General features: G+C 40.3%; 48 non-coding genes across 48 annotated transcripts; 16 read left to right on the forward strand and 32 right to left on the reverse strand.

Annotated features, from left to right (window-relative positions):
- Window positions 1-325: 325 nt before the first annotated feature.
- TRNAE-UUC (transfer RNA glutamic acid (anticodon UUC)) lies at window positions 326-397 on the reverse strand. Its single transcript has one exon. It is a non-coding gene; the product is annotated as a tRNA-Glu (tRNA).
- Window positions 398-485: 88 nt separating this feature from the next.
- On the forward strand, window positions 486-558 carry TRNAM-CAU (transfer RNA methionine (anticodon CAU)). The gene has a single exon. It is a non-coding gene; the product is annotated as a tRNA-Met (tRNA).
- Window positions 559-860: 302 nt separating this feature from the next.
- On the reverse strand, window positions 861-932 carry TRNAE-CUC (transfer RNA glutamic acid (anticodon CUC)). The gene has a single exon. It is a non-coding gene; the product is annotated as a tRNA-Glu (tRNA).
- Window positions 933-2,000: 1,068 nt separating this feature from the next.
- TRNAE-UUC (transfer RNA glutamic acid (anticodon UUC)) lies at window positions 2,001-2,072 on the reverse strand. The gene has a single exon. It is a non-coding gene; the product is annotated as a tRNA-Glu (tRNA).
- Window positions 2,073-2,160: 88 nt separating this feature from the next.
- Window positions 2,161-2,233, forward strand: TRNAM-CAU (transfer RNA methionine (anticodon CAU)). Its single transcript has one exon. It is a non-coding gene; the product is annotated as a tRNA-Met (tRNA).
- Window positions 2,234-2,535: 302 nt separating this feature from the next.
- On the reverse strand, window positions 2,536-2,607 carry TRNAE-CUC (transfer RNA glutamic acid (anticodon CUC)). The gene has a single exon. It is a non-coding gene; the product is annotated as a tRNA-Glu (tRNA).
- Window positions 2,608-3,677: 1,070 nt separating this feature from the next.
- Window positions 3,678-3,749, reverse strand: TRNAE-UUC (transfer RNA glutamic acid (anticodon UUC)). The gene has a single exon. It is a non-coding gene; the product is annotated as a tRNA-Glu (tRNA).
- An 88-nt stretch (window positions 3,750-3,837) lies between these two features.
- On the forward strand, window positions 3,838-3,910 carry TRNAM-CAU (transfer RNA methionine (anticodon CAU)). The gene has a single exon. It is a non-coding gene; the product is annotated as a tRNA-Met (tRNA).
- A 302-nt stretch (window positions 3,911-4,212) lies between these two features.
- On the reverse strand, window positions 4,213-4,284 carry TRNAE-CUC (transfer RNA glutamic acid (anticodon CUC)). The gene has a single exon. It is a non-coding gene; the product is annotated as a tRNA-Glu (tRNA).
- A 1,075-nt stretch (window positions 4,285-5,359) lies between these two features.
- Window positions 5,360-5,431, reverse strand: TRNAE-UUC (transfer RNA glutamic acid (anticodon UUC)). Its single transcript has one exon. It is a non-coding gene; the product is annotated as a tRNA-Glu (tRNA).
- Window positions 5,432-5,519: 88 nt separating this feature from the next.
- On the forward strand, window positions 5,520-5,592 carry TRNAM-CAU (transfer RNA methionine (anticodon CAU)). The gene has a single exon. It is a non-coding gene; the product is annotated as a tRNA-Met (tRNA).
- A 302-nt stretch (window positions 5,593-5,894) lies between these two features.
- TRNAE-CUC (transfer RNA glutamic acid (anticodon CUC)) lies at window positions 5,895-5,966 on the reverse strand. Its single transcript has one exon. It is a non-coding gene; the product is annotated as a tRNA-Glu (tRNA).
- Window positions 5,967-7,041: 1,075 nt separating this feature from the next.
- Window positions 7,042-7,113, reverse strand: TRNAE-UUC (transfer RNA glutamic acid (anticodon UUC)). Its single transcript has one exon. It is a non-coding gene; the product is annotated as a tRNA-Glu (tRNA).
- An 88-nt stretch (window positions 7,114-7,201) lies between these two features.
- On the forward strand, window positions 7,202-7,274 carry TRNAM-CAU (transfer RNA methionine (anticodon CAU)). The gene has a single exon. It is a non-coding gene; the product is annotated as a tRNA-Met (tRNA).
- Window positions 7,275-7,576: 302 nt separating this feature from the next.
- On the reverse strand, window positions 7,577-7,648 carry TRNAE-CUC (transfer RNA glutamic acid (anticodon CUC)). Its single transcript has one exon. It is a non-coding gene; the product is annotated as a tRNA-Glu (tRNA).
- Window positions 7,649-8,986: 1,338 nt separating this feature from the next.
- TRNAE-UUC (transfer RNA glutamic acid (anticodon UUC)) lies at window positions 8,987-9,058 on the reverse strand. The gene has a single exon. It is a non-coding gene; the product is annotated as a tRNA-Glu (tRNA).
- An 88-nt stretch (window positions 9,059-9,146) lies between these two features.
- Window positions 9,147-9,219, forward strand: TRNAM-CAU (transfer RNA methionine (anticodon CAU)). Its single transcript has one exon. It is a non-coding gene; the product is annotated as a tRNA-Met (tRNA).
- Window positions 9,220-9,512: 293 nt separating this feature from the next.
- TRNAE-CUC (transfer RNA glutamic acid (anticodon CUC)) lies at window positions 9,513-9,584 on the reverse strand. Its single transcript has one exon. It is a non-coding gene; the product is annotated as a tRNA-Glu (tRNA).
- A 1,077-nt stretch (window positions 9,585-10,661) lies between these two features.
- TRNAE-UUC (transfer RNA glutamic acid (anticodon UUC)) lies at window positions 10,662-10,733 on the reverse strand. The gene has a single exon. It is a non-coding gene; the product is annotated as a tRNA-Glu (tRNA).
- Window positions 10,734-10,821: 88 nt separating this feature from the next.
- TRNAM-CAU (transfer RNA methionine (anticodon CAU)) lies at window positions 10,822-10,894 on the forward strand. Its single transcript has one exon. It is a non-coding gene; the product is annotated as a tRNA-Met (tRNA).
- Window positions 10,895-11,196: 302 nt separating this feature from the next.
- TRNAE-CUC (transfer RNA glutamic acid (anticodon CUC)) lies at window positions 11,197-11,268 on the reverse strand. Its single transcript has one exon. It is a non-coding gene; the product is annotated as a tRNA-Glu (tRNA).
- Window positions 11,269-12,345: 1,077 nt separating this feature from the next.
- TRNAE-UUC (transfer RNA glutamic acid (anticodon UUC)) lies at window positions 12,346-12,417 on the reverse strand. The gene has a single exon. It is a non-coding gene; the product is annotated as a tRNA-Glu (tRNA).
- Window positions 12,418-12,505: 88 nt separating this feature from the next.
- Window positions 12,506-12,578, forward strand: TRNAM-CAU (transfer RNA methionine (anticodon CAU)). The gene has a single exon. It is a non-coding gene; the product is annotated as a tRNA-Met (tRNA).
- A 297-nt stretch (window positions 12,579-12,875) lies between these two features.
- Window positions 12,876-12,947, reverse strand: TRNAE-CUC (transfer RNA glutamic acid (anticodon CUC)). The gene has a single exon. It is a non-coding gene; the product is annotated as a tRNA-Glu (tRNA).
- A 1,066-nt stretch (window positions 12,948-14,013) lies between these two features.
- On the reverse strand, window positions 14,014-14,085 carry TRNAE-UUC (transfer RNA glutamic acid (anticodon UUC)). Its single transcript has one exon. It is a non-coding gene; the product is annotated as a tRNA-Glu (tRNA).
- An 88-nt stretch (window positions 14,086-14,173) lies between these two features.
- TRNAM-CAU (transfer RNA methionine (anticodon CAU)) lies at window positions 14,174-14,246 on the forward strand. Its single transcript has one exon. It is a non-coding gene; the product is annotated as a tRNA-Met (tRNA).
- A 302-nt stretch (window positions 14,247-14,548) lies between these two features.
- TRNAE-CUC (transfer RNA glutamic acid (anticodon CUC)) lies at window positions 14,549-14,620 on the reverse strand. Its single transcript has one exon. It is a non-coding gene; the product is annotated as a tRNA-Glu (tRNA).
- Window positions 14,621-15,692: 1,072 nt separating this feature from the next.
- Window positions 15,693-15,764, reverse strand: TRNAE-UUC (transfer RNA glutamic acid (anticodon UUC)). The gene has a single exon. It is a non-coding gene; the product is annotated as a tRNA-Glu (tRNA).
- An 88-nt stretch (window positions 15,765-15,852) lies between these two features.
- Window positions 15,853-15,925, forward strand: TRNAM-CAU (transfer RNA methionine (anticodon CAU)). The gene has a single exon. It is a non-coding gene; the product is annotated as a tRNA-Met (tRNA).
- Window positions 15,926-16,222: 297 nt separating this feature from the next.
- On the reverse strand, window positions 16,223-16,294 carry TRNAE-CUC (transfer RNA glutamic acid (anticodon CUC)). Its single transcript has one exon. It is a non-coding gene; the product is annotated as a tRNA-Glu (tRNA).
- A 1,060-nt stretch (window positions 16,295-17,354) lies between these two features.
- On the reverse strand, window positions 17,355-17,426 carry TRNAE-UUC (transfer RNA glutamic acid (anticodon UUC)). Its single transcript has one exon. It is a non-coding gene; the product is annotated as a tRNA-Glu (tRNA).
- Window positions 17,427-17,514: 88 nt separating this feature from the next.
- On the forward strand, window positions 17,515-17,587 carry TRNAM-CAU (transfer RNA methionine (anticodon CAU)). The gene has a single exon. It is a non-coding gene; the product is annotated as a tRNA-Met (tRNA).
- A 302-nt stretch (window positions 17,588-17,889) lies between these two features.
- Window positions 17,890-17,961, reverse strand: TRNAE-CUC (transfer RNA glutamic acid (anticodon CUC)). Its single transcript has one exon. It is a non-coding gene; the product is annotated as a tRNA-Glu (tRNA).
- A 1,070-nt stretch (window positions 17,962-19,031) lies between these two features.
- On the reverse strand, window positions 19,032-19,103 carry TRNAE-UUC (transfer RNA glutamic acid (anticodon UUC)). Its single transcript has one exon. It is a non-coding gene; the product is annotated as a tRNA-Glu (tRNA).
- Window positions 19,104-19,191: 88 nt separating this feature from the next.
- TRNAM-CAU (transfer RNA methionine (anticodon CAU)) lies at window positions 19,192-19,264 on the forward strand. The gene has a single exon. It is a non-coding gene; the product is annotated as a tRNA-Met (tRNA).
- A 302-nt stretch (window positions 19,265-19,566) lies between these two features.
- On the reverse strand, window positions 19,567-19,638 carry TRNAE-CUC (transfer RNA glutamic acid (anticodon CUC)). The gene has a single exon. It is a non-coding gene; the product is annotated as a tRNA-Glu (tRNA).
- A 1,068-nt stretch (window positions 19,639-20,706) lies between these two features.
- TRNAE-UUC (transfer RNA glutamic acid (anticodon UUC)) lies at window positions 20,707-20,778 on the reverse strand. Its single transcript has one exon. It is a non-coding gene; the product is annotated as a tRNA-Glu (tRNA).
- An 88-nt stretch (window positions 20,779-20,866) lies between these two features.
- TRNAM-CAU (transfer RNA methionine (anticodon CAU)) lies at window positions 20,867-20,939 on the forward strand. Its single transcript has one exon. It is a non-coding gene; the product is annotated as a tRNA-Met (tRNA).
- A 302-nt stretch (window positions 20,940-21,241) lies between these two features.
- On the reverse strand, window positions 21,242-21,313 carry TRNAE-CUC (transfer RNA glutamic acid (anticodon CUC)). Its single transcript has one exon. It is a non-coding gene; the product is annotated as a tRNA-Glu (tRNA).
- A 1,064-nt stretch (window positions 21,314-22,377) lies between these two features.
- Window positions 22,378-22,449, reverse strand: TRNAE-UUC (transfer RNA glutamic acid (anticodon UUC)). The gene has a single exon. It is a non-coding gene; the product is annotated as a tRNA-Glu (tRNA).
- An 88-nt stretch (window positions 22,450-22,537) lies between these two features.
- Window positions 22,538-22,610, forward strand: TRNAM-CAU (transfer RNA methionine (anticodon CAU)). Its single transcript has one exon. It is a non-coding gene; the product is annotated as a tRNA-Met (tRNA).
- A 302-nt stretch (window positions 22,611-22,912) lies between these two features.
- TRNAE-CUC (transfer RNA glutamic acid (anticodon CUC)) lies at window positions 22,913-22,984 on the reverse strand. The gene has a single exon. It is a non-coding gene; the product is annotated as a tRNA-Glu (tRNA).
- Window positions 22,985-24,049: 1,065 nt separating this feature from the next.
- TRNAE-UUC (transfer RNA glutamic acid (anticodon UUC)) lies at window positions 24,050-24,121 on the reverse strand. Its single transcript has one exon. It is a non-coding gene; the product is annotated as a tRNA-Glu (tRNA).
- Window positions 24,122-24,209: 88 nt separating this feature from the next.
- TRNAM-CAU (transfer RNA methionine (anticodon CAU)) lies at window positions 24,210-24,282 on the forward strand. The gene has a single exon. It is a non-coding gene; the product is annotated as a tRNA-Met (tRNA).
- A 302-nt stretch (window positions 24,283-24,584) lies between these two features.
- On the reverse strand, window positions 24,585-24,656 carry TRNAE-CUC (transfer RNA glutamic acid (anticodon CUC)). The gene has a single exon. It is a non-coding gene; the product is annotated as a tRNA-Glu (tRNA).
- Window positions 24,657-25,720: 1,064 nt separating this feature from the next.
- Window positions 25,721-25,792, reverse strand: TRNAE-UUC (transfer RNA glutamic acid (anticodon UUC)). Its single transcript has one exon. It is a non-coding gene; the product is annotated as a tRNA-Glu (tRNA).
- An 88-nt stretch (window positions 25,793-25,880) lies between these two features.
- On the forward strand, window positions 25,881-25,953 carry TRNAM-CAU (transfer RNA methionine (anticodon CAU)). The gene has a single exon. It is a non-coding gene; the product is annotated as a tRNA-Met (tRNA).
- A 302-nt stretch (window positions 25,954-26,255) lies between these two features.
- On the reverse strand, window positions 26,256-26,327 carry TRNAE-CUC (transfer RNA glutamic acid (anticodon CUC)). The gene has a single exon. It is a non-coding gene; the product is annotated as a tRNA-Glu (tRNA).
- Window positions 26,328-26,514: the final 187 nt, after the last annotated feature.

The raw sequence follows: 26,514 nt of genomic DNA on the forward strand, positions 1-26,514 counted from the left end.
CCTTTTCTCAAGAGATTTTGTTACCAACTCAGAACTTTCCCATTAATTTCTGAAACGTTTCCGATTGGAAAGGAAGTAGGAGCCCTAACGACAGACAGAACACATGGATTGTTGAGTCCCTTAACACTTTGGAGTAAAAAGGTGTAGTTGAGAATGAGTTAAGCTATGAAACAAAATTAAATCTTGTGCAAAAGGTCAGAATGAATGACAAATACCCTGGTGTTTAGCATTTTTGACTGCATTGTGCAAATTCTATCTGAAATACTTTTATCTGCAAAACACATTTCGGTCTTTGAATGTTGGCAGTAGTACAGAAAAAAGTGCATTCCCATACCGGGAGTCGAACCCGGGCCACCTGGGTGAAAACCAGGAATCCTAACCGCTAGACCATATGGGAATAGATACCTTCAAACTCATTGACAATATGAAAAAAATAAGTTTCGTGCCTTGCACAAGAAATGTCTGCAGATTAGCATGTGTGTCTTGCCTCGTTAGCGCAGTAGGTAGCGCGTCAGTCTCATAATCTGAAGGTCGTGAGTTCGATCCTCACACGGGGCAGCATATTCCTCTTTTCTTAAGAGATCTTGTCCCCAACTTAGAACTTTCCCTTTCAGTTCTAAAACAATTCTGATAGTTAAGGAATTGTGAACCCATATGACAGATAGTACACATGGGTTGTTGAGTCTCTTAACACTTTTGGTGTAAAAAGAGGTAGTTGGGAATGGTTTGAGCTATGAAAAGTCACAGGGAGCTGGTGTTCAGCATTTTTGATGCTTAAATCCAAATTGTACCTGAAATACTTTGGTCCGAAAACAACGTGTCAGTCTTTGAAAGTTGGCGGTAGTACAGAAAAGGGTACTTTCCCATACCGGGAGTCGAACCCGGGGCGCCTGGGTGAGAACCAGGAATCCTAACCGCTAGACCATATGGGAAATGATGCATAACAGAATCAGTGACAATCTAAAAAAAAGAAGTTTACTACTTGGCACAAGAAACTTCTGCTGTTCAGTTTTCGCAACTTGCCTCGTTAACACAGTAGGAAGCAAATCAGTCTCATAAGCTGAAGGTTGAACGTTTGATGGTCAGAAGAGGCACTGGCCCCTTGTTTTTTCAATCAATTCTGTCTCCATCGTGGCTAGAGAGCCACCGATTTTTCCCATTCAGTACCAAAACATAACCGATTGCAGCAAGGAGGAGAGCTCTAATGACAGACAGGGAAAAAAGGGTTGCTGAGTCCCTTAAAACCTAGGAGTTAAATAAGAGAAATAAGAATGGTTTGAGATTTGACCTCCAATGGTATGTGGTGCAAATAAATATCCAAAAACTCTGGTGGTTGACATTTTTGCTGCATAGAGCAGCTCAAACCTAAACTGATTCCATCTACAAGGTACGTGGCAGCTTTTGAATGTGCGTACATGTACCAAAGGAGGGTCACTCCCATAGCAGGAATTGAACCAGTAAACCAGGGATACTAGGTCCTTTTCCACATGGGTAAAGCTTTACACTATCCAACAAAACAGTTTAAAAAAAAAAAAAAAAAAAAAAAGTTTTATGCTTTGATTGAATAACTTTTACATCACTAAAGCTAAAACTTACCACATGAACACCATAATTAGCATATCAGTTGGTAATCTGAAGAATATGATTTTATTCCTCACACGTGGTAATACTCCCTCCTTTTCTCAAGAGATTTTGTTACCAACTCAGAACTTTCCCATTAATTTCTGAAACGTTTCCGATTGGAAAGGAAGTAGGAGCCCTAACGACAGACAGAACACATGGATTGTTGAGTCCCTTAACACTTTGGAGTAAAAAGGTGTAGTTGAGAATGAGTTAAGCTATGAAACAAAATTAAATCTTGTGCAAAAGGTCAGAATGAATGACAAATACCCTGGTGTTTAGCATTTTTGACTGCATTGTGCAAATTCTATCTGAAATACTTTTATCTGCAAAACACATTTCGGTCTTTGAATGTTGGCAGTAGTACAGAAAAAAGTGCATTCCCATACCGGGAGTCGAACACGGGCCGCCTGGGTGAAAACCAGGAATCCTAACCGCTAGACCATATGGGAATAGATACCTTCAAACTCATTGACAATATGAAAAAAATAAGTTTCGTGCCTTGCACAAGAAATGTCTGCAGATTAGCATGTGTGTCTTGCCTCGTTAGCGCAGTAGGTAGCGCGTCAGTCTCATAATCTGAAGGTCGTGAGTTCGATCCTCACACGGGGCAGCATATTCCTCTTTTCTTAAGAGATCTTGTCCCCAACTTAGAACTTTCCCTTTCAGTTCTAAAACAATTCTGATAGTTAAGGAATTGTGAACCCATATGACAGATAGTACACATGGGTTGTTAAGTCTCTTAACACTTTTGGTGTAAAAAGAGGTAGTTGGGAATGGTTTGAGCTATGAAAAGTCACAGGGAGCTGGTGTTCAGCATTTTTGATGCTTAAATCCAAATTGTACCTGAAATACTTTGGTCCGAAAACAACGTGTCGGTCTTTGAAAGTTGGCGGTAGTACAGAAAAGGGTACTTTCCCATACCGGGAGTCGAACCCGGGCCGCCTGGGTGAGAACCAGGAATCCTAACCGCTAGACCATATGGGAAATGATGCATAACAGAATCAGTGACAATCTAAAAAAAAGAAGTTTACTACTTGGCACAAGAAACTTCTGCTGTTCAGTTTTCGCAACTTGCCTCGTTAACACAGTAGGAAGCAAATCAGTCTCATAAGCTGAAGGTTGAACGTTTGATGGTCAGAAGAGGCACTGGCCCCTTGTTTTTTCAATGAATTCTGTCTCCATCGTGGCTAGAGAGCCACCGATTTTTCCCATTCAGTACCAAAACATAACCGATTGCAGCAAGGAGGAGAGCTCTAATGACAGACAGGGAAAAAAGTTTTGCTGAGTCCCTTAAAACCTAGGAGTTAAATAAGAGAAATAAGAATGGTTTGAGATTTGACCTCCAATGGTATGTGGTGCAAATAAATATCCAAAAACTCTGGTGGTTGACATTTTTGCTGCATAGAGCAGCTCAAACCTAAACTGATTCCATCTACAAGGTACGTGGCAGCTTTTGAATGTGCGTACATGTACCAAAGGAGGGTCACTCCCATAGCAGGAATTGAACCAGTAAACCAGGGATACTAGGTCCTTTTCCACATGGGTAAAGCTTTACACTATCCAACAAAACAGTTAAAAAAAAACAAAAAAAAAAACAGAAGTTTTATGCTTTGATTGAATAACTTTTACATCACTAAAGCTAAAACTTACCACATGAACACCATAATTAGCATATCAGTTGGTAATCTGAAGAATATGATTTTATTCCTCACACGTGGTAATACTCCCTCCTTTTCTCAAGAGATTTTGTTACCAACTCAGAACTTTCCCATTAATTTCTGAAACGTTTCCGATTGGAAAGGAAGTAGGAGCCCTAACGACAGACAGAACACATGGATTGTTGAGTCCCTTAACACTTTGGAGTAAAAAGGTGTAGTTGAGAATGAGTTAAGCTATGAAACAAAATTAAATCTTGTGCAAAAGGTCAGAATGAATGACAAATACCCTGGTGTTTAGCATTTTTGACTGCATTGTGCAAATTCTATCTGAAATACTTTTATCTGCAAAACACATTTCGGTCTTTGAATGTTGGCAGTAGTACAGAAAAAAGTGCATTCCCATACCGGGAGTCGAACCCGGGCCGCCTGGGTGAAAACCAGGAATCCTAACCGCTAGACCATATGGGAATAGATACCTTCAAACTCATTGACAATATGAAAAAAATAAGTTTCGTGCCTTGCACAAGAAATGTCTGCAGATTAGCAGGTGTGTCTTGCCTCGTTAGCGCAGTAGGTAGCGCGTCAGTCTCATAATCTGAAGGTCGTGAGTTCGATCCTCACACGGGGCAGCATATTCCTCTTTTCTTAAGAGATCTTGTCCCCAACTTAGAACTTTCCCTTTCAGTTCTAAAACAATTCTGATAGTTAAGGAATTGTGAACCCATATGACAGATAGTACACATGGGTTGTTGAGTCTCTTAACACTTTTGGTGTAAAAAGAGGTAGTTCGGAATGGTTTGAGCTATGAAAAGTCACAGGGAGCTGGTGTTCAGCATTTTTGACGCTTAAATCCAAATTGTACCTGAAATACTTTGGTCCGAAAACAACGTGTCAGTCTTTGAAAGTTGGCGGTAGTACAGAAAAGGGTACTTTCACATACCGGGAGTCGAACCCAGGCCGCCTGGGTGAGAACCAGGAATCCTAACCGCTAGACCATATGGGAAATGATGCATAACAGAATCAGTGACAATCTAAAAAAAAGAAGTTTACTACTTGGCACAAGAAACTTCTGCTGTTCAGTTTTCGCAACTTGCCTCGTTAACACAGTAGGAAGCAAATCAGTCTCATAAGCTGAAGGTTGAACGTTTGATGGTCAGAAGAGGCACTGGCCCCTTGTTTTTTCAATCAATTCTGTCTCCATCGTGGCTAGAGAGCCACCGATTTTTCCCATTCAGTACCAAAACATAACCGATTGCAGCAAGGAGGAGAGCTCTAATGACAGACAGGGAAAAAAGTTTTGCTGAGTCCCTTAAAACCTAGGAGTTAAATAAGAGAAATAAGAATGGTTTGAGATTTGACCTCCAATGGTATGTGGTGCAAATAAATATCCAAAAACTCTGGTGGTTGACATTTTTGCTGCATAGAGCAGCTCAAACCTAAACTGATTCCATCTACAAGGTACGTGGCAGCTTTTGAATGTGCGTACATGTACCAAAGGAGGGTCACTCCCATAGCAGGAATTGAACCAGTAAACCAGGGATACTAGGTCCTTTTCCACATGGGTAAAGCTTTACACTATCCAACAAAACAGTTTAAAAAAAAAACAAAAAAAAAAAAAACAGAAGTTTTATGCTTTGATTGAATAACTTTTACATCACTAAAGCTAAAACTTACCACATGAACACCATAATTAGCATATCAGTTGGTAATCTGAAGAATATGATTTTATTCCTCACACGTGGTAATACTCCCTCCTTTTCTCAAGAGATTTTGTTACCAACTCAGAACTTTCCCATTAATTTCTGAAACGTTTCCGATTGGAAAGGAAGTAGGAGCCCTAACGACAGACAGAACACATGGATTGTTGAGTCCCTTAACACTTTGGAGTAAAAAGGTGTAGTTGAGAATGAGTTAAGCTATGAAACAAAATTAAATCTTGTGCAAAAGGTCAGAATGAATGACAAATACCCTGGTGTTTAGCATTTTTGACTGCATTGTGCAAATTCTATCTGAAATACTTTTATCTGCAAAACACATTTCGGTCTTTGAATGTTGGCAGTAGTACAGAAAAAAGTGCATTCCCATACCGGGAGTCGAACCCGGGCCGCCTGGGTGAAAACCAGGAATCCTAACCGCTAGACCATATGGGAATAGATACCTTCAAACTCATTGACAATATGAAAAAAATAAGTTTCGTGCCTTGCACAAGAAATGTCTGCAGATTAGCATGTGTGTCTTGCCTCATTAGCGCAGTAGGTAGCGCGTCAGTCTCATAATCTGAAGGTCGTGAGTTCGATCCTCACACGGGGCAGCATATTCCTCTTTTCTTAAGAGATCTTGTCCCCAACTTAGAACTTTCCCTTTCAGTTCTAAAACAATTCTGATAGTTAAGGAATTGTGAACCCATATGACAGATAGTACACATGGGTTGTTGAGTCTCTTAACACTTTTGGTGTAAAAAGAGGTAGTTGGGAATGGTTTGAGCTATGAAAAGTCACAGGGAGCTGGTGTTCAGCATTTTTGACGCTTAAATCCAAATTGTACCTGAAATACTTTGGTCCGAAAACAACGTGTCAGTCTTTGAAAGTTGGCGGTAGTACAGAAAAGGGTACTTTCCCATACCGGGAGTCGAACCCGGGCCGCCTGGGTGAGAACCAGGAATCCTAACCGCTAGACCATATGGGAAATGATGCATAACAAAATCAGTGACAATCTAAAAAAAAGAAGTTTACTACTTGGCACAAGAAACTTCTGCTGTTCAGTTTTCGCAACTTGCCTCGTTAACACAGTAGGAAGCAAATCAGTCTCATAAGCTGAAGGTTGAACGTTTGATGGTCAGAAGAGGCACTGGCCCCTTGTTTTTTCAATCAATTCTGTCTCCATCGTGGCTAGAGAGCCACCGATTTTTCCCATTCAGTACCAAAACATAACCGATTGCAGCAAGGAGGAGAGCTCTAATGACAGACAGGGAAAAAAGTTTTGCTGAGTCCCTTAAAACCTAGGAGTTAAATAAGAGAAATAAGAATGGTTTGAGATTTGACCTCCAATGGTATGTGGTGCAAATAAATATCCAAAAACTCTGGTGGTTGACATTTTTGCTGCATAGAGCAGCTCAAACCTAAACTGATTCCATCTACAAGGTACGTGGCAGCTTTTGAATGTGCGTACATGTACCAAAGGAGGGTCACTCCCATAGCAGGAATTGAACCAGTAAACCAGGGATACTAGGTCCTTTTCCACATGGGTAAAGCTTTACACTATCCAACAAAACAGTTTAAAAAAAAAAAAAAAAAAAAAAAAACAGAAGTTTTATGCTTTGATTGAATAACTTTTACATCACTAAAGCTAAAACTTACCACATGAACACCATAATTAGCATATCAGTTGGTAATCTGAAGAATATGATTTTATTCCTCACACGTGGTAATACTCCCTCCTTTTCTCAAGAGATTTTGTTACCAACTCAGAACTTTCCCATTAATTTCTGAAACGTTTCCGATTGGAAAGGAAGTAGGAGCCCTAACGACAGACAGAACACATGGATTGTTGAGTCCCTTAACACTTTGGAGTAAAAAGGTGTAGTTGAGAATGAGTTAAGCTATGAAACAAAATTAAATCTTGTGCAAAAGGTCAGAATGAATGACAAATACCCTGGTGTTTAGCATTTTTGACTGCATTGTGCAAATTCTATCTGAAATACTTTTATCTGCAAAACACATTTCGGTCTTTGAATGTTGGCAGTAGTACAGAAAAAAGTGCATTCCCATACCGGGAGTCGAACCCGGGCCGCCTGGGTGAAAACCAGGAATCCTAACCGCTAGACCACATGGGAATAGATACCTTCAAACTCATTGACAATATGAAAAAAATAAGTTTCGTGCCTTGCACAAGAAATGTCTGCAGATTAGCATGTGTGTCTTGCCTCGTTAGCGCAGTAGGTAGCGCGTCAGTCTCATAATCTGAAGGTCGAGAGTTCGATCCTCACACGGGGCAGCATATTCCTCTTTTCTTAAGAGATCTTGTCCCCAACTTAGAACTTTCCCTTTCAGTTCTAAAACAATTCTGATAGTTAAGGAATTGTGAACCCATATGACAGATAGTACACATGGGTTGTTGAGTCTCTTAACACTTTTGGTGTAAAAAGAGGTAGTTGGGAATGGTTTGAGCTATGAAAAGTCACAGGGAGCTGGTGTTCAGCATTTTTGACGCTTAAATCCAAATTGTACCTGAAATACTTTGGTCCGAAAACAACGTGTCAGTCTTTGAAAGTTGGCGGTAGTACAGAAAAGGGTACTTTCACATACCGGGAGTCGAACCCGGGCCGCCTGGGTGAGAACCAGGAATCCTAACCGCTAGACCATATGGGAAATGATGCATAACAGAATCAGTGACAATCTAAAAAAAAGAAGTTTACTACTTGGCACAAGAAACTTCTGCTGTTCAGTTTTCGCAACTTGCCTCGTTAACACAGTAGGAAGCAAATCAGTCTCATAAGCTGAAGGTTGAACGTTTGATGGTCAGAAGAGGCACTGGCCCCTTGTTTTTTCAATCAATTCTGTCTCCATCGTGGCTAGAGAGCCACCGATTTTTCCCATTCAGTACCAAATCCTAACCGCTAGACCATATGGGAAATGATGCATAACAGAATCAGTGACAATCTAAAAAAAAGAAGTTTACTACTTGGCACAAGAAACTTCTGCTGTTCAGTTTTCGCAACTTGCCTCGTTAACACAGTAGGAAGCAAATCAGTCTCATAAGCTGAAGGTTGAACGTTTGATGGTCAGAAGAGGCACTGGCCCCTTGTTTTTTCAATCAATTCTGTCTCCATCGTGGCTAGAGAGCCACCGATTTTTCCCATTCAGTACCAAAACATAACCGATTGCAGCAAGGAGGAGAGCTCTAATGACAGACAGGGAAAAAAGTTTTGCTGAGTCCCTTAAAACCTAGGAGTTAAATAAGAGAAATAAGAATGGTTTGAGATTTGACCTCCAATGGTATGTGGTGCAAATAAATATCCAAAAACTCTGGTGGTTGACATTTTTGCTGCATAGAGCAGCTCAAACCTAAACTGATTCCATCTACAAGGTACGTGGCAGCTTTTGAATGTGCGTACATGTACCAAAGGAGGGTCACTCCCATAGCAGGAATTGAACCAGTAAACCAGGGATACTAGGTCCTTTTCCACATGGGTAAAGCTTTACACTATCCAACAAAACAGTTTAAAAACAAACAAACAAAAAAAAAAAACAGAAGTTTTATGCTTTGATTGAATAACTTAACATCACTAAAGCTAAAACTTACCACATGAACACCATAATTAGCATATCAGTTGGTAATCTGAAGAATATGATTTTATTCCTCACACGTGGTAATACTCCCTCCTTTTCTCAAGAGATTTTGTTACCAACTCAGAACTTTCCCATTAATTTCTGAAACGTTTCCGATTGGAAAGGAAGTAGGAGCCCTAACGACAGACAGAACACATGGATTGTTGAGTCCCTTAAAACTTTGGAGTAAAAAGGTGTAGTTGAGAATGAGTTAAGCTATGAAACAAAATTAAATCTTGTGCAAAAGGTCAGAATGAATGACAAATACCCTGGTGTTTAGCATTTTTGACTGCATTGTGCAAATTCTATCTGAAATACTTTTATCTGCAAAACACATTTCGGTCTTTGAATGTTGGCAGTAGTACAGAAAAAAGTGCATTCCCATACCGGGAGTCGAACCCGGGCCGCCTGGGTGAAAACCAGGAATCCTAACCGCTAGACCATATGGGAATAGATACCTTCAAACTCATTGACAATATGAAAAAAATAAGTTTCGTGCCTTGCACAAGAAATGTCTGCAGATTAGCATGTGTGTCTTGCCTCGTTAGCGCAGTAGGTAGCGCGTCAGTCTCATAATCTGAAGGTCGTGAGTTCGATCCTCACACGGGGCAGCATATTCCTCTTTTCTTAAGAGATCTTGTCCCCAACTTAGAACTTTCCCTTTCAGTTCTAAAACAATTCTGATAGTTAAGGAATTGTGAACCCATATGACAGATGGGTTGTTGAGTCTCTTAACACTTTTGGTGTAAAAAGAGGTAGTTGGGAATGGTTTGAGCTATGAAAAGTCACAGGGAGCTGGTGTTCAGCATTTTTGACGCTTAAATCCAAATTGTACCTGAAATACTTTGGTCCGAAAACAACGTGTCAGTCTTTGAAAGTTGGCGGTAGTACAGAAAAGGGTACTTTCCCATACCGGGAGTCGAACCTGGGCCGCCTGGGTGAGAACCAGGAATCCTAACCGCTAGACCATATGGGAAATGATGCATAACAGAATCAGTGACAATCTAAAAAAAAGAAGTTTACTACTTGGCACAAGAAACTTCTGCTGTTCAGTTTTCGCAACTTGCCTCGTTAACACAGTAGGAAGCAAATCAGTCTCATAAGCTGAAGGTTGAACGTTTGATGGTCAGAAGAGGCACTGGCCCCTTGTTTTTTCAATCAATTCTGTCTCCATCGTGGCTAGAGAGCCACCGATTTTTCCCATTCAGTACCAAAACATAACCGATTGCAGCAAGGAGGAGAGCTCTAATGACAGACAGGGAAAAAAGTTTTGCTGAGTCCCTTAAAACCTAGGAGTTAAATAAGAGAAATAAGAATGGTTTGAGATTTGACCTCCAATGGTATGTGGTGCAAATAAATATCCAAAAACTCTGGTGGTTGACATTTTTGCTGCATAGAGCAGCTCAAACCTAAACTGATTCCATCTACAAGGTACGTGGCAGCTTTTGAATGTGCGTACATGTACCAAAGGAGGGTCACTCCCATAGCAGGAATTGAACCAGTAAACCAGGGATACTAGGTCCTTTTCCACATGGGTAAAGCTTTACACTATCCAACAAAACAGTTTAAAAAAAAACAAACAAAAAAAAAAAAACAGAAGTTTTATGCTTTGATTGAATAACTTTTACATCACTAAAGCTAAAACTTACCACATGAACACAATAATTAGCATATCAGTTGGTAATCTGAAGAATATGATTTTATTCCTCACACGTGGTAATACTCCCTCCTTTTCTCAAGAGATTTTGTTACCAACTCAGAACTTTCCCATTAATTTCTGAAACGTTTCCGATTGGAAAGGAAGTAGGAGCCCTAACGACAGACAGAACACATGGATTGTTGAGTCCCTTAACACTTTGGAGTAAAAAGGTGTAGTTGAGAATGAGTTAAGCTATGAAACAAAATTAAATCTTGTGCAAAAGGTCAGAATGAATGACAAATACCCTGGTGTTTAGCATTTTTGACTGCATTGTGCAAATTCTATCTGAAATACTTTTATCTGCAAAACACATTTCGGTCTTTGAATGTTGGCAGTAGTACAGAAAAAAATGCATTCCCATACTGGGAGTCGAACCCGGGCCGCCTGGGTGAAAACCAGGAATCCTAACCGCTAGACCATATGGGAATAGATACCTTCAAACTCATTGACAATATGAAAAAAATAAGTTTCGTGCCTTGCACAAGAAATGTCTGCAGATTAGCATGTGTGTCTTGCCTCGTTAGAGCAGTAGGTAGCGCGTCAGTCTCATAATCTGAAGGTCGTGAGTTCGATCCTCACACGGGGCAGCATATTCCTCTTTTCTTAAGAGATCTTGTCCCCAACTTAGAACTTTCCCTTTCAGTTCTAAAACAATTCTGATAGTTAAGGAATTGTGAACCCATATGACAGATAGTACACATGGGTTGTTGAGTCTCTTAACACTTTTGGTGTAAAAAGAGGTAGTTGGGAATGGTTTGAGCTATGAAAAGTCACAGGGAGCTGGTGTTCAGCATTTTTGACGCTTAAATCCAAATTGTACCTGAAATACTTTGGTCCGAAAACAACGTGTCAGTCTTTGAAAGTTGGCGGTAGTACAGAAAAGGGTACTTTCCCATACCGGCAGTCGAACCCGGGCCGCCTGAGTGAGAACCAGGAATCCTAACCGCTAGACCATATGGGAAATGATGCATAACAGAATCAGTGACAATCTAAAAAAAAGAAGTTTACTACTTGGCACAAGAAACTTCTGCTGTTCAGTTTTCGCAACTTGCCTCGTTAACACAGTAGGAAGCAAATCAGTCTCATAAGCTGAAGGTTGAACGTTTGATGGTCAGAAGAGGCACTGGCCCCTTGTTTTTTCAATCAATTCTGTCTCCATCGTGGCTAGAGAGCCACCGATTTTTCCCATTCAGTACCAAAACATAACCGATTGCAGCAAGGAGGAGAGCTCTAATGACAGACAGGGAAAAAAGTTTTGCTGAGTCCCTTAAAACCTAGGAGTTAAATAAGAGAAATAAGAATGGTTTGAGATTTGACCTCCAATGGTATGTGGTGCAAATAAATATCCAAAAACTCTGGTGGTTGACATTTTTGCTGCATAGAGCAGCTCAAACCTAAACTGATTCCATCTACAAGGTACGTGGCAGCTTTTGAATGTGCGTACATGTACCAAAGGAGGGTCACTCCCATAGCAGGAATTGAACCAGTAAACCAGGGATACTAGGTCCTTTTCCACATGGGTAAAGCTTTACACTATCCAACAAAACAGTTTAAAAAAAAACAAAAACAAAAAAAAAAACAGAAGTTTTATGCTTTGATTGAATAACTTTTACATCACTAAAGCTAAAACTTACCACATGAACACCATAATTAGCATATCAGTTGGTAATCTGAAGAATATGATTTTATTCCTCACACGTGGTAATACTCCCTCCTTTTCTCAAGAGATTTTGTTACCAACTCAGAACTTTCCCATTAATTTCTGAAACGTTTCCGATTGGAAAGGAAGTAGGAGCCCTAACGACAGACAGAACACATGGATTGTTGAGTCCCTTAACACTTTGGAGTAAAAAGGTGTAGTTGAGAATGAGTTAAGCTATGAAACAAAATTAAATCTTGTGCAAAAGGTCAGAATGAATGACAAATACCCTGGTGTTTAGCATTTTTGACTGCATTGTGCAAATTCTATCTGAAATACTTTTATCTGCAAAACACATTTCGGTCTTTGAATGTTGGCAGTAGTACAGAAAAAAGTGCATTCCCATACCGGGAGTCGAACCCGGGCCGCCTGGGTGAAATCCAGGAATCCTAACCGCTAGACCATATGGGAATAGATACCTTCAAACTCATTGACAATATGAAAAAAATAAGTTTCGTGCCTTGCACAAGAAATGTCTGCAGATTAGCATGTGTATCTTGCCTCGTTAGCGCAGTAGGTAGCGCGTCAGTCTCATAATCTGAAGGTCGTGAGTTCGATCCTCACACGGGGCAGCATATTCCTCTTAAGAGATCTTGTCCCCAACTTAGAACTTTCCCTTTCAGTTCTAAAACAATTCTGATAGTTAAGGAATTGTGAACCCAAATGACAGATAGTACACATGGGTTGTTGAGTCTCTTAACACTTTTGGTGTAAAAAGAGGTAGTTGGGAATGGTTTGAGCTATGAAAAGTCACAGGGAGCTGGTGTTCAGCATTTTTGACGCTTAAATCCAAATTGTACCTGAAATACTTTGGTCCGAAAACAACGTGTCAGTCTTTGAAAGTTGGCGGTAGTACAGAAAAGGGTACTTTCCCATACCGGGAGTCGAACCCGGGCCGCCTGGGTGAGAACCAGGAATCCTAACCGCTAGACCATATGGGAAATGATGCATAACAGAATCAGTGACAATCTAAAAAAAAGAAGTTTACTACTTGGCACAAGAAACTTCTGCTGTTCAGTTTTCGCAACTTGCCTCGTTAACACAGTAGGAAGCAAATCAGTCTCATAAGCTGAAGGTTGAACGTTTGATGGTCAGAAGAGGCACTGGCCCCTTGTTTTTTCAATCAATTCTGTCTCCATCGTGGCTAGAGAGCCACCGATTTTTCCCATTCAGTACCAAAACATAACCGATTGCAGCAAGGAGGAGAGCTCTAATGACAGACAGGGAAAAAAGTTTTGCTGAGTCCCTTAAAACCTAGGAGTTAAATAAGAGAAATAAGAATGGTTTGAGATTTGACCTCCAATGGTATGTGGTGCAAATAAATATCCAAAAACTCTGGTGGTTGACATTTTTGCTGCATAGAGCAGCTCAAACCTAAACTGATTCCATCTACAAGGTACGTGGCAGCTTTTGAATGTGCGTACATGTACCAAAGGAGGGTCACTCCCATAGCAGGAATTGAACCAGTAAACCAGGGATACTAGGTCCTTTTCCACATGGGTAAAGCTTTACACTATCCAACAAAACAGTTTAAAAAAAAAAAAAAAAAAGAAGTTTTATGCTTTGATTGAATAACTTTTACATCACTAAAGCTAAAACTTACCACATGAACACCATAATTAGCATATCAGTTGGTAATCTGAAGAATATGATTTTATTCCTCACACGTGGTAATACTCCCTCCTTTTCTCAAGAGATTTTGTTACCAACTCAGAACTTTCCCATTAATTTCTGAAACGTTTCCGATTGGAAAGGAAGTAGGAGCCCTAACGACAGACAGAACACATGGATTGTTGAGTCCCTTAACACTTTGGAGTAAAAAGGTGTAGTTGAGAATGAGTTAAGCTATGAAACAAAATTAAATCTTGTGCAAAAGGTCAGAATGAATGACAAATACCCTGGTGTTTAGCATTTTTGACTGCATTGTGCAAATTCTATCTGAAATACTTTTATCTGCAAAACACATTTCGGTCTTTGAATGTTGGCAGTAGTACAGAAAAAAGTGCATTCCCATACCGGGAGTCGAACCCGGGCCGCCTGGGTGAAAACCAGGAATCCTAACCGCTAGACCATATGGGAATAGATACCTTCAAACTCATTGACAATATGAAAAAAATAAGTTTCGTGCCTTGCACAAGAAATGTCTGCAGATTAGCATGTGTGTCTTGCCTCGTTAGCGCAGTAGGTAGCGCGTCAGTCTCATAATCTGAAGGTCGTGAGTTCGATCCTCACACGGGGCAGCATATTCCTCTTTTCTTAAGAGATCTTGTCCCCAACTTAGAACTTTCCCTTTCAGTTCTAAAACAATTCTGATAGTTAAGGAATTGTGAACCCATATGACAGATAGTACACATGGGTTGTTGAGTCTCTTAACACTTTTGGTGTAAAAAGAGGTAGTTGGGAATGGTTTGAGCTATGAAAAGTCACCGGGAGCTGGTGTTCAGCATTTTTGATGCTTAAATCCAAATTGTACCTGAAATACTTTGGTCCGAAAACAACGTGTCAGTCTTTGAAAGTTGGCGGTAGTACAGAAAAGGGTACTTTCCCATACCGGGAGTCGAACCCGGGCCACCTGGGTGAGAACCAGGAATCCTAACCGCTAGACCATATGGGAAATGATGCATAACAGAATCAGTGACAATCTAAAAAAAAGAAGTTTACTACTTGGCACAAGAAACTTCTGCTGTTCAGTTTTCGCAACTTGCCTCGTTAACACAGTAGGAAGCAAATCAGTCTCATAAGCTGAAGGTTGAACGTTTGATGGTCAGAAGAGGCACTGGCCCCTTGTTTTTTCAATCAATTCTGTCTCCATCGTGGCTAGAGAGCCACCGATTTTTCCCATTCAGTACCAAAACATAACCGATTGCAGCAAGGAGGAGAGCTCTAATGACAGACAGGGAAAAAAGTTTTGCTGAGTCCCTTAAAACCTAGGAGTTAAATAAGAGAAATAAGAATGGCTTGAGATTTGACCTCCAATGGTATGTGGTGCAAATAAATATCCAAAAACTCTGGTGGTTGACATTTTTGCTGCATAGAGCAGCTCAAACCTAAACTGATTCCATCTACAAGGTACGTGGCAGCTTTTGAATGTGCGTACATGTACCAAAGGAGGGTCACTCCCATAGCAGGAATTGAACCAGTAAACCAGGGATACTAGGTCCTTTTCCACATGGGTAAAGCTTTACACTATCCAACAAAACAGTTTTAAAAAAAAACAAAAAAAAAAACAGAAGTTTTATGCTTTGATTGAATAACTTTTACATCACTAAAGCTAAAACTTACCACATGAACACCATAATTAGCATATCAGTTGGTAATCTGAAGAATATGATTTTATTCCTCACACGTGGTAATACTCCCTCCTTTTCTCAAGAGATTTTGTTACCAACTCAGAACTTTCCCATTAATTTCTGAAACGTTTCCGATTGGAAAGGAAGTAGGAGCCCTAACGACAGACAGAACACATGGATTGTTGAGTCCCTTAACACTTTGGAGTAAAAAGGTGTAGTTGAGAATGAGTTAAGCTATGAAACAAAATTAAATCTTGTGCAAAAGGTCAGAATGAATGACAAATACCCTGGTGTTTAGCATTTTTGACTGCATTGTGCAAATTCTATCTGAAATACTTTTATCTGCAAAACACATTTCGGTCTTTGAATGTTGGCAGTAGTACAGAAAAAAGTGCATTCCCATACCGGGAGTCGAACCCGGGCCGCCTGGGTGAAAACCAGGAATCCTAACCGCTAGACCATATGGGAATAGATACCTTCAAACTCATTGACAATATGAAAAAAATAAGTTTCGTGCCTTGCACAAGAAATGTCTGCAGATTAGCATGTGTATCTTGCCTCGTTAGCGCAGTAGGTAGCGCGTCAGTCTCATAATCTGAAGGTCGTGAGTTTGATCCTCACACGGGGCAGCATATTCCTCTTAAGAGATCTTGTCCCCAACTTAGAATTTTCCCTTTCAGTTCTAAAACAATTCTGATAGTTAAGGAATTGTGAACCCAAATGACAGATAGTACACATGGGTTGTTGAGTCTCTTAACACTTTTGGTGTAAAAAGAGGTAGTTGGGAATGGTTTGAGCTATGAAAAGTCACAGGGAGCTGGTGTTCAGCATTTTTGACGCTTAAATCCAAATTGTACCTGAAATACTTTGGTCCGAAAACAACGTGTCAGTCTTTGAAAGTTGGCGGTAGTACAGAAAAGGGTACTTTCCCATACCGGGAGTCGAACCCGGGCCGCCTGGGTGAGAACCAGGAATCCTAACCGCTAGACCATATGGGAAATGATGCATATCAGAATCAGTGACAATCTAAAAAAAAGAAGTTTACTACTTGGCACAAGAAACTTCTGCTGTTCAGTTTTCGCAACTTGCCTCGTTAACACAGTAGGAAGCAAATCAGTCTCATAAGCTGAAGGTTGAACGTTTGATGGTCAGAAGAGGCACTGGCCCCTTGTTTTTTCAATCAATTCTGTCTCCATCGTGGCTAGAGAGCCACCGATTTTTCCCATTCAGTACCAAAACATAACCGATTGCAGCAAGGAGGAGAGCTCTAATGACAGACAGGGAAAAAAGGGTTGCTGAGTCCCTTAAAACCTAGGAGTTAAATAAGAGAAATAAGAATGGTTTGAGATTTGACCTCCAATGGTATGTGGTGCAAATAAATATCCAAAAACTCTGGTGGTTGACATTTTTGCTGCATAGAGCAGCTCAAACCTAAACTGATTCCATCTACAAGGTACGTGGCAGCTTTTGAATGTGCGTACATGTACCAAAGGAGGGTCACTCCCATAGCAGGAATTGAACCAGTAAACCAGGGATACTAGGTCCTTTTCCACATGGGTAAAGCTTTACACTATCCAACAAAACAGTTTAAAAAAAAAAAAGAAGTTTTATGCTTTGATTGAATAACTTTTACATCACTAAAGCTAAAACTTACCACATGAACACCATAATTAGCATATCAGTTGGTAATCTGAAGAATATGATTTTATTCCTCACACGTGGTAATACTCCCTCCTTTTCTCAAGAGATTTTGTTACCAACTCAGAACTTTCCCATTAATTTCTGAAACGTTTCCGATTGGAAAGGAAGTAGGAGCCCTAACGACAGACAGAACACATGGATTGTTGAGTCCCTTAACACTTTGGAGTAAAAAGGTGTAGTTGAGAATGAGTTAAGCTATGAAACAAAATTAAATCTTGTGCAAAAGGTCAGAATGAATGACAAATACCCTGGTGTTTAGCATTTGTGACTGCATTGTGCAAATTCTATCTGAAATACTTTTATCTGCAAAACACATTTCGGTCTTTGAATGTTGGCAGTAGTACAGAAAAAAGTGCATTCCCATACCGGGAGTCGAACCCGGGCCGCCTGGGTGAAAACCAGGAATCCTAACCGCTAGACCATATGGGAATAGATACCTTCAAACTCATTGACAATATGAAAAAAATAAGTTTCGTGCCTTGCACAAGAAATGTCTGCAGATTAGCATGTGTGTCTTGCCTCGTTAGCGCAGTAGGTAGCGCGTCAGTCTCATAATCTGAAGGTTGTGAGTTCGATCCTCACACGGGGCAGCATATTCCTCTTTTCTTAAGAGATCTTGTCCCCAACTTAGAACTTTCCCTTTCAGTTCTAAAACAATTCTGATAGTTAAGGAATTGTGAACCCATATGACAGATAGTACACATGGGTTGTTGAGTCTCTTAACACTTTTGGTGTAAAAAGAGGTAGTTGGGAATGGTTTGAGCTATGAAAAGTCACAGGGAGCTGGTGTTCAGCATTTTTGACGCTTAAATCCAAATTGTACCTGAAATACTTTGGTCCGAAAACAACGTGTCAGTCTTTGAAAGTTGGCGGTAGTACAGAAAAGGGTACTTTCCCATACCGGGAGTCGAACCCGGGCCGCCTGGGTGAGAACCAGGAATCCTAACCGCTAGACCATATGGGAAATGATGCATAACAGAATCAGTGACAATCTAAAAAAAAGAAGTTTACTACTTGGCACAAGAAACTTCTGCTGTTCAGTTTTCGCAACTTTCCTCGTTAACACAGTAGGAAGCAAATCAGTCTCATAAGCTGAAGGTTGAACGTTTGATGGTCAGAAGAGGCACTGGCCCCTTGTTTTTTCAATCAATTCTGTCTCCATCGTGGCTAGAGAGCCACCGATTTTTCCCATTCAGTACCAAAACATAACCGATTGCAGCAAGGAGGAGAGCTCTAATGACAGACAGGGAAAAAAGGGTTGCTGAGTCCCTTAAAACCTAGGAGTTAAATAAGAGAAATAAGAATGGTTTGAGATTTGACCTCCAATGGTATGTGGTGCAAATAAATATCCAAAAACTCTGGTGGTTGACATTTTTGCTGCATAGAGCAGCTCAAACCTAAACTGATTCCATCTACAAGGTACGTGGCAGCTTTTGAATGTGCGTACATGTACCAAAGGAGGGTCACTCCCATAGCAGGAATTGAACCAGTAAACCAGGGATACTAGGTCCTTTTCCACATGGGTAAAGCTTTACACTATCCAACAAAACAGTTTAAAAAAAAAAAAAAAAAAAAAAAAAGTTTTATGCTTTGATTGAATAACTTTTACATCACTAAAGCTAAAACTTACCACATGAACACCATAATTAGCATATCAGTTGGTAATCTGAAGAATATGATTTTATTCCTCACACGTGGTAATACTCCCTCCTTTTCTCAAGAGATTTTGTTACCAACTCAGAACTTTCCCATTAATTTCTGAAACGTTTCCGATTGGAAAGGAAGTAGGAGCCCTAACGACAGACAGAACACATGGATTGTTGAGTCCCTTAACACTTTGGAGTAAAAAGGTGTAGTTGAGAATGAGTTAAGCTATGAAACAAAATTAAATCTTGTGCAAAAGGTCAGAATGAATGACAAATACCCTGGTGTTTAGCATTTTTGACTGCATTGTGCAAATTCTATCTGAAATACTTTTATCTGCAAAACACATTTCGGTCTTTGAATGTTGGCAGTAGTACAGAAAAAAGTGCATTCCCATACCGGGAGTCGAACCCGGGCCGCCTGGGTGAAAACCAGGAATCCTAACCGCTAGACCATATGGGAATAGATACCTTCAAACTCATTGACAATATGAAAAAAATAAGTTTCGTGCCTTGCACAAGAAATGTCTGCAGATTAGCATGTGTGTCTTGCCTCGTTAGCGCAGTAGGTAGCGCGTCAGTCTCATAATCTGAAGGTTGTGAGTTCGATCCTCACACGGGGCAGCATATTCCTCTTTTCTTAAGAGATCTTGTCCCCAACTTAGAACTTTCCCTTTCAGTTCTAAAACAATTCTGATAGTTAAGGAATTGTGAACCCATATGACAGATAGTACACATGGGTTGTTGAGTCTCTTAACACTTTTGGTGTAAAAAGAGGTAGTTGGGAATGGTTTGAGCTATGAAAAGTCACAGGGAGCTGGTGTTCAGCATTTTTGACGCTTAAATCCAAATTGTACCTGAAATACTTTGGTCCGAAAACAACGTGTCAGTCTTTGAAAGTTGGCGGTAGTACAGAAAAGGGTACTTTCCCATACCGGGAGTCGAACCCGGGCCGCCTGGGTGAGAACCAGGAATCCTAACCGCTAGACCATATGGGAAACGATGCATAACAGAATCAGTGACAATCTAAAAAAAAGAAGTTTACTACTTGGCACAAGAAACTTCTGCTGTTCAGTTTTCGCAACTTGCCTCGTTAACACAGTAGGAAGCAAATCAGTCTCATAAGCTGAAGGTTGAACGTTTGATGGTCAGAAGAGGCACTGGCCCCTTGTTTTTTCAATCAATTCTGTCTCCATCGTGGCTAGAGAGCCACCGATTTTTCCCATTCAGTACCAAAACATAACCGATTGCAGCAAGGAGGAGAGCTCTAATGACAGACAGGGAAAAAAGTTTTGCTGAGTCCCTTAAAACCTAGGAGTTAAATAAGAGAAATAAGAATGGTTTGAGATTTGACCTCCAATGGTATGTGGTGCAAATAAATATCCAAAAACTCTGGTGGTTGACATTTTTGCTGCATAGAGCAGCTCAAACCTAAACTGATTCCATCTACAAGGTACGTGGCAGCTTTTGAATGTGCGTACATGTACCAAAGGAGGGTCACTCCCATAGCAGGAATTGAACCAGTAAACCAGGGATACTAGGTCCTTTTCCACATGGGTAAAGCTTTACACTATCCAACAAAACAGTTTAAAAAAAAAAAAAAAAAAAAAAAGTTTTATGCTTTGATTGAATAACTTTTACATCACTAAAGCTAAAACTTACCACATGAACACCATAATTAGCATATCAGTTGGTAATCTGAAGAATATGATTTTATTCCTCACACGTGGTAATACTCCCTCCTTTTCTCAAGAGATTTTGTTACCAACTCAGAGCTTTCCCATTAATTTCTGAAACGTTTCCGATTGGAAAGGAAGTAGGAGCCCTAACGACAGACAGAACACATGGATTGTTGAGTCCCTTAACACTTTGGAGTAAAAAGGTGTAGTTGAGAATGAGTTAAGCTATGAAACAAAATTAAATCTTGTGCAAAAGGTCAGAATGAATGACAAATACCCTGGTGTTTAGCATTTTTGACTGCATTGTGCAAATTCTATCTGAAATACTTTTATCTGCAAAACACATTTCGGTCTTTGAATGTTGGCAGTAGTACAGAAAAAAGTGCATTCCCATACCGGGAGTCGAACCCGGGCCGCCTGGGTGAAAACCAGGAATCCTAACCGCTAGACCATATGGGAATAGATACCTTCAAACTCATTGACAATATGAAAAAAATAAGTTTCGTGCCTTGCACAAGAAATGTCTGCAGATTAGCATGTGTGTCTTGCCTCGTTAGCGCAGTAGGTAGCGCGTCAGTCTCATAATCTGAAGGTTGTGAGTTCGATCCTCACACGGGGCAGCATATTCCTCTTTTCTTAAGAGATCTTGTCCCCAACTTAGAACTTTCCCTTTCAGTTCTAAAACAATTCTGATAGTTAAGGAATTGTGAACCCATATGACAGATAGTACACATGGGTTGTTGAGTCTCTTAACACTTTTGGTGTAAAAAGAGGTAGTTGGGAATGGTTTGAGCTATGAAAAGTCACAGGGAGCTGGTGTTCAGCATTTTTGACGCTTAAATCCAAATTGTACCTGAAATACTTTGGTCCGAAAACAACGTGTCAGTCTTTGAAAGTTGGCGGTAGTACAGAAAAGGGTACTTTCCCATACCGGGAGTCGAACCCGGGCGGCCTGGGTGAGAACCAGGAATCCTAACCTCTAGACCATATGGGAAATGATGCATAACAGAATCAGTGACAATCTAAAAAAAAGAAGTTTACTACTTGGCACAAGAAACTTCTGCTGTTCAGTTTTCGCAACTTGCCTCGTTAACACAGTAGGAAGCAAATCAGTCTCATAAGCTGAAGGTTGAACGTTTGATGGTCAGAAGAGGCACTGGCCCCTTGTTTTTTCAATCAATTCTGTCTCCATCGTGGCTAGAGAGCCACCGATTTTTCCCATTCAGTACCAAAACATAACCGATTGCAGCAAGGAGGAGAGCTCTAATGACAGACAGGGAAAAAAGGGTTGCTGAGTCCCTTAAAACCTAGGAGTTAACAAAGAGAAATAAGAATGGTTTGAGATTTGACCTCCAATGGTATGTGGTGCAAATAAATATCCAAAAATTCTGGTGGTTGACATTTTTGCTGCATAGAGCAGCTCAAACCTAAACTGATTCCATCTACAAGGTACGTGGCAGCTTTTGAATGTGCGTACATGTACCAAAGGAGGGTCACTCCCATAGCAGGAATTGAACCAGTAAACCAGGGATACTAGGTCCTTTTCCACATGGGTAAAGCTTTACACTATCCAACAAAACAGTTTAAAAAAAAAAAAAAAAGAAGTTTTATGCTTTGATTGAATAACTTTTACATCACTAAAGCTAAAACTTGCCACATGAACACCATAATTAGCATATCAGTTGGTAATCTGAAGAATATGATTTTATTCCTCACACGTGGTAATACTCCCTCCTTTTCTCAAGAGATTTTGTTACCAACTCAGAACTTTCCCATTAATTTCTGAAACGTTTCCGATTGGAAAGGAAGTAGGAGCCCTAACGACAGACAGAACACATGGATTGTTGAGTCCCTTAACACTTTGGAGTAAAAAGGTGTAGTTGAGAATGAGTTAAGCTATGAAACAAAATTAAATCTTGTGCAAAAGGTCAGAATGAATGACAAATACCCTGGTGTTTAGCATTTTTGACTGCATTGTGCAAATTCTATCTGAAATACTTTTATCTGCAAAACACATTTCGGTCTTTGAATGTTGGCAGTAGTACAGAAAAAAGTGCATTCCCATACCGGGAGTCGAACCCGGGCTGCCTGGGTGAAAACCAGGAATCCTAACCGCTAGACCATATGGGAATAGATACCTTCAAACTCATTGACAATATGAAAAAAATAAGTTTCGTGCCTTGCACAAGAAATGTCTGCAGATTAGCATGTGTGTCTTGCCTCGTTAGCGCAGTAGGTAGCGCGTCAGTCTCATAATCTGAAGGTCGTGAGTTCGATCCTCACACGGGGCAGCATATTCCTCTTTTCTTAAGAGATCTTGTCCCCAACTTAGAACTTTCCCTTTCAGTTCTAAAACAATTCTGATAGTTAAGGAATTGTGAACCCAAATGACAGATAGTACACATGGGTTGTTGAGTCTCTTAACACTTTTGGTGTAAAAAGAGGTAGTTGGGAATGGTTTGAGCTATGAAAAGTCACAGGGAGCTGGTGTTCAGCATTTTTGACGCTTAAATCCAAATTGTACCTGAAATACTTTGGTCCGAAAACAACGTGTCGGTCTTTGAAAGTTGGCGGTAGTACAGAAAAGGGTACTTTCCCATACCAGGAGTCGAACCCGGGCCGCCTGGGTGAGAACCAGGAATCCTAACCGCTAGACCATATGGGAAATGATGCATATCAGAATCAGTGACAATCTAAAAAAAAGAAGTTTACTACTTGGCACAAGAAACTTCTGCAGTTCAGTTTTCGCAACTTGCCTCGTTAACACAGTAGGAAGCAAATCAGTCTCATAAGCTGAAGGTTGAACGTTTGATGGTCAGAAGAGGCACTGGCCCCTTGTTTTTTCAATCAATTCTGTCTCCATTGTGGCTAGAGAGCCACCGATTTTTCCCATTCAGTACCAAAACATAACCGATTGCAGCAAGGAGGAGAGCTCTAATGACAGACAGGGAAAAAAGGGTTGCTGAGTCCCTTAAAACCTAGGAGTTAAATAAGAGAAATAAGAATGGTTTGAGATTTGACCTCCAATGGTATGTGGTGCAAATAAATATCCAAAAACTCTGGTGGTTGACATTTTTGCTGCATAGAGCAGCTCAAACCTAAACTGATTCCATCTACAAGGTACGTGGCAGCTTTCGAATGTGCGTACATGTACCAAAGGAGGGTCACTCCCATAGCAGGAATTGAACCAGTAAACCAGGGATACTAGGTCCTTTTCCACATGGGTAAAGCTTTACTCTATCCAACAAAACAGTTTAAAAAAAAAAAAAAAAAGAAGTTTTATGCTTTGATTGAATAACTTTTACATCACTAAAGCTAAAACTTGCCACATGAACACCATAATTAGCATATCAGTTGGTAATCTGAAGAATATGATTTTATTCCTCACACGTGGTAATACTCCCTCCTTTTCTCAAGAGATTTTGTTACCAACTCAGAACTTTCCCATTAATTTCTGAAACGTTTCCGATTGGAAAGGAAGTAGGAGCCCTAACGACAGACAGAACACATGGATTGTTGAGTCCCTTAACACTTTGGAGTAAAAAGGTGTAGTTGAGAATGAGTTAAGCTATGAAACAAAATTAAATCTTGTGCAAAAGGTCAGAATGAATGACAAATACCCTGGTGTTTAGCATTTTTGACTGCATTGTGCAAATTCTATCTGAAATACTTTTATCTGCAAAACACATTTCGGTCTTTGAATGTTGGCAGTAGTACAGAAAAAAGTGCATTCCCATACCGGGAGTCGAACCCGGGCTGCCTGGGTGAAAACCAGGAATCCTAACCGCTAGACCATATGGGAATAGATACCTTCAAACTCATTGACAATATGAAAAAAATAAGTTTCGTGCCTTGCACAAGAAATGTCTGCAGATTAGCATGTGTGTCTTGCCTCGTTAGCGCAGTAGGTAGCGCGTCAGTCTCATAATCTGAAGGTCATGAGTTCGATCCTCACACGGGGCAGCATATTCCTCTTTTCTTAAGAGATCTTGTCCCCAACTTAGAACTTTCCCTTTCAGTTCTAAAACAATTCTGATAGTTAAGGAATTGTGAACCCAAATGACAGATAGTACACATGGGTTGTTGAGTCTCTTAACACTTTTGGTGTAAAAAGAGGTAGTTGGGAATGGTTTGAGCTATGAAAAGTCACAGGGAGCTGGTGTTCAGCATTGTTGACGCTTAAATCCAAATTGTACCTGAAATACTTTGGTCCGAAAACAACATGTCGGTCTTTGAAAGTTGGCGGTAGTACAGAAAAGGGTACTTTCCCATACCGGGAGTCGAACCCAGGCCGCCTGGGTGAGAGCCAGGAATCCTAACCGCTAGACCATATGGGAAATGATGCATATCAGAATCAGTGACAATCTAAAAAAAAGAAGTTTACTACTTGGCACAAGAAACTTCTGCAGTTCAGTTTTCGCAACTTGCCTCGTTAACACAGTAGGAAGCAAATCAGTCTCATAAGCTGAAGGTTGAACGTTTGATGGTCAGAAGAGGCACTGGCCCCTTGTTTTTTCAATCAATTCTGTCTCCATCGTGGCTAGAGAGCCACCGATTTTTCCCATTCAGTACCAAAACATAACCGATTGCAGCAAGGAGGAGAGCTCTAATGACAGACAGGGAAAAAAGGGTTGCTGAGTCCCTTAAAACCTAGGAGTTAAATAAGAGAAATAAGAATGGTTTGAGATTTGACCTCCAATGGTATGTGGTGCAAATAAATATCCAAAAACTCTGGTGGTTGACATTTTTGCTGCATAGAGCAGCTCAAACCTAAACTGATTCCATCTACAAGGTACGTGGCAGCTTTCGAATGTGCGTACATGTACCAAAGGAGGGTCACTCCCATAGCAGGAATTGAACCAGTAAACCAGGGATACTAGGTCCTTTTCCACATGGGTAAAGCTTTACACTATCCAACAAAACAGTTTTAAAAAAAAAAAAAAAGAAGTTTTATGCTTTGATTGAATAACTTTTACATCACTAAAGCTAAAACTTGCCACATGAACACCATAATTAGCATATCAGTTGGTAATCTGAAGAATATGATTTTATTCCTCACACGTGGTAATACTCCCTCCTTTTCTCAAGAGATTTTGTTACCAACTCAGAACTTTCCCATTAATTTCTGAAACGTTTCCGATTGGAAAGGAAGTAGGAGCCCTAACGACAGACAGAACACATGGATTGTTGAGTCCCTTAACACTTTGGAGTAAAAAGGTGTAGTTGAGAATGAGTTAAGCTATGAAACAAAATTAAATCTTGTGCAAAAGGTCAGAATGAATGACAAATACCCTGGTGTTTAGCATTTTTGACTGCATTGTGCAAATTCTATCTGAAATACTTTTATCTGCAAAACACATTTCGGTCTTTGAATGTTGGCAGTAGTACAGAAAAAAGTGCATTCCCATACCAGGAGTCGAACCCGGGCTGCCTGGGTGAAAACCAGGAATCCTAACCGCTAGACCATATGGGAATAGATACCTTCAAACTCATTGACAATATGAAAAAAATAAGTTTCGTGCCTTGCACAAGAAATGTCTGCAGATTAGCATGTGTGTCTTGCCTCGTTAGCGCAGTAGGTAGCGCGTCAGTCTCATAATCTGAATGTCATGAGTTCGATCCTCACACGGGGCAGCATATTCCTCTTTTCTTAAGAGATCTTGTCCCCAACTTAGAACTTTCCCTTTCAGTTCTAAAACAATTCTGATAGTTAAGGAATTGTGAACCCAAATGACAGATAGTACACATGGGTTGTTGAGTCTCTTAACACTTTTGGTGTAAAAAGAGGTAGTTGGGAATGGTTTGAGCTATGAAAAGTCACAGGGAGCTGGTGTTCAGCATTATTGACGCTTAAATCCAAATTGTACCTGAAATACTTTGGTCCGAAAACAACGTGTCAGTCTTTGAAAGTTGGCGGTAGTACAGAAAAGGGTACTTTCCCATACCGGGAGTCGAACCCAGGCCGCCTGGGTGAGAGCCAGGAATCCTAACCGCTAGACCATATGGGAAATGATGCATATCAGAATCAGTGACAATCTAAAAAAAAGAAGTTTACTACTTGGCACAAGAAACTTCTGCAGTTCAGTTTTCGCAACTTGCCTCGTTAACACAGTAGGAAGCAAATCAGTCTCATAAGCTGAAGGTTGAACGTTTGATGGTCAGAAGAGGCACTGGCCCCTTGTTTTTTCAATCAAT

Source organism: Ranitomeya variabilis, chromosome 5 (genome assembly GCF_051348905.1).
Source record: "Ranitomeya variabilis isolate aRanVar5 chromosome 5, aRanVar5.hap1, whole genome shotgun sequence".
Lineage (NCBI taxonomy): Eukaryota > Metazoa > Chordata > Amphibia > Anura > Dendrobatidae > Ranitomeya > Ranitomeya variabilis.